At 30.4% G+C, this 3,258-nt stretch overlaps 1 non-coding gene across 1 annotated transcript; it reads left to right on the forward strand.

Annotated features, from left to right (window-relative positions):
- The first annotated feature begins 1,509 nt into the window (after positions 1-1,509).
- Positions 1,510-1,582, forward strand: TRNAA-UGC (transfer RNA alanine (anticodon UGC)). The gene has a single exon. It is a non-coding gene; the product is annotated as a tRNA-Ala (tRNA).
- Positions 1,583-3,258: the final 1,676 nt, after the last annotated feature.

Here is a 3,258-nt window from a genome sequence, read left to right on the forward strand (position 1 = left end):
CTAATTGGTGTACAAAAGTTGCAAATAATTTTGTGACTTTTTTGGGTGGGTTTGAAAAATACCTGCCTGGCATTGGCAATGATCAGAAACGGAACTTCATAGGGAATTAATTAGGTGACATCGATTTTGAAATCTAATTAAATATTGTTTTAGAATTAGTTTGAAGAGAGACAGGTTCTATTTTAGGAAAAGTTCATCAATAAACAAATTGAAAAATTAGATGTGATGGCAGTGGCAGTAGTGAGTAGTGACACAAAATAAATCAGACCGTCCAATTGAAATTGGATGGCGCAAACAAATTTAAAATTCATCCTAAAAGTGACATTGTATTAATTGGTTAGTTAAATTTCTTGTTAATTTATAAAGTGTCATGAATTTTACATTTAGAAAAAAAAATTCAAATAATACGATACAAAGCGATTATCAGAATCTGAATTCCTCCCTCCTTGTGACCTGATTGGAACATAAGTTTCAAATAGAATTGATTTGATTCGATAGGATTTGAGAGGGCATATTTTCTTCAATGAAATTATGAGAAAATTGATGACATTTGGCAAGAAATAATTTCACCGAAGTGAAATGACGTGGCTTACCCTCTTTGTTGTTTACTTTTTCACTGATCTATTGCCTAGTTATCGTTATCGTGGAAGAATCTATTGATCTTTTTTTGTTTTTTTTGAAATTGAGAATCTATTGATCTTAGCTGTTGAATATTGAATTCTTTTATTTTGTTTACACCTTCCAATTAATAAAATTCAATTCCAAATTGATACAAAATCCTTTCTTTTCTATTGAATTGAATTATATATATATATATATATATATTTTTTGATAGATTGATAGCAGCTATCAATCAGTACACAACAACAAAAGTAAAAAAAAATACAAACAAACATCTACATACAACAACTGTCAGACTCTATGCTAACCTGAGCCATCATTCTCCAACTGCATATGATTCAAACTGCTACTTTCATTTTCATTTCCCCTACTGATACACACAATCAATCCCATCATAATATAATTTGGTAGAATGAAAATGAATGATTTGACCATTAATTAGTTCTTGATGAAATTGTGGATCTTACTTGGAAGTTGGATCCTATCTTAATTAAATTAAATTAAATTAAATTAATCAGTGTAAACCATTGAAGCCCAAATAGGAAAGAACAGCTTAAAGAGGCTTTACGACTGAAATCGATGGATCAATTCTAAATAAATCTGACAACTTTCCTTTCAATAAATTAAGGAACTGGCCCATGCATGTCCTTTCTCTTTCATTCCTCTTCCTCAGTCTCTACAGATCCTCTACAGATCTCCTCTCTCTATCTATCAGTGTAGTGTAGTGAATTAACCGCATTATTCATTTGGATTTAAGCAGATTTGTATACATGGGCTGATGGGCTGGGCCAAGAGTTCATTTGACCCTAGTTTCACTTAAAGCGCCAATGATTAAGTTTGAAAGTTTTATTTCTTTCTTTAAAATAATTTCTATGTCATTACCAAAATGGGGATGTAGCTCAAATGGTAGAGCGCTCGCTTTGCATGCGAGAGGCACGGGGTTCGATCCCCCGCATCTCCACTACTCTACACTACACCTTTTTTTGTAAAGGTTGATTGTTTGTTTATAAATTATAGATTATAGAATAGATAGTACCTGTACTTCCTTTCCCTTTTAAGGAAGTCAGCGCCCTGGCCTGATAACTGATTGATGCGCTCAACTCAAGTGTACTTCTTACCTAAGCAGAGCACCGTACATTTTTTTTCCTTGCATCAAAATATACTTACATTTCTTTATTACTTTATTATATTCAGCCAGGTAATATAATATATACATGATTTTTTTTTTATTCTAAGTATCCGTACTTTTTCTTATACTTATTTATGTAATCATTAATGGATTTGAATATTTTCCTTATACAGTAATAATCATCAGCTAAAAAGTATTGTATGAAATATGTTTATGTAATCACCAGATAAAATATGTTTATTTTACATATTGTATCATTACATGCTATATAGTTTCTACCTTTTGACCAATCTTTCTTAGTTACTTCTTTTTTAGAGTAATTGCTTATTTCACCAATAAAATACACCTTTAGTCAGTGACGGAGCTACTATACACTTTTAATCAATTGATTCTCATTTTTTTTTTCAAAAACTAGCACTAAAAATATACTTCTTTGATATAAATTATAGTAAAATGCTAGAGGTACAAGGAATTGACCCCCCATATTTTTGTGAAATTTTATACTATTCACCTCCATTCTTTAATTCAATTTTATATTTTTAGAATATTTTATATAGTCCAGCTCACTCTCATAAATATTACATGTTTATTTGTAGTCTAGTTAGTGGTTAGAGTTTTATTTTGTGATGATGGAGTTTAATTTTGAGTCCCCCCACAATTAAGACTTTCTAGTCTAGCTCCTGATCATATCGATAAGATTGAATTAATGAGATTTGGAGCAATTTTTATTGTTAAGTCATTTGAATTTTTTTTATCGATTTAAAATTAACTGTTATTGACACCATCGTACAATACTTTTTTTTTTTTTGAAAGAAGTGACTTAGCCACAGATTTTCATATATTAGAAAATCATACAATATCCAATTAGTACCAATCGGACAAGATCGATACATCAACAAAACAAAATAACACATATAAACCTATTACAACTTAGCATAACCAAAACAAGTAATCAACAAAGTAACAAGCTATAACAACACCACAAACACTATAGACATGCCAATAGTAAAAAAAGACCCTGTACGCCTATAAATTGGCAGAGAATATGGAGGAGCTGTAATCAGACACGTCATCCATCAAAGCTATCCCTGGTCCACGCATATGGGTTGAATCCTGTATAACCTCCATGAAAACCGTAGTGGAACCTATCAGGTCCTTCAAATCAGAAGATAAGATTAAATTAAGTTGAAATATGTAAGATTAGACTTTTGATTCGTAGCTCAAAAGTTAGCTACAACAATAATCTTGGCTCCTAAAACCACCGTACAATACTTAAATTGTATGAAATTTAATTGATATTATCTATATATCCAACAACAAATCTATAATATTATTTAATTCAACTTTACTTGAAATAATATGAAGATATATAGTAATATTGTAAAATAATTTCTTTCCTAGTTGAAATGAGGTGAAGAAACCATAAAATTACTTTGTTACTGTAAGCACTAAGCACCTTTTACATATTAGCATTCTAAAAGGTAACCTATTTTAATGAACACTGAGTG

Source organism: Carex rostrata, chromosome 23, assembly GCF_964058835.1.
Source record: "Carex rostrata chromosome 23, lpCarRost1.2, whole genome shotgun sequence".
Lineage (NCBI taxonomy): Eukaryota > Viridiplantae > Streptophyta > Magnoliopsida > Poales > Cyperaceae > Carex > Carex rostrata.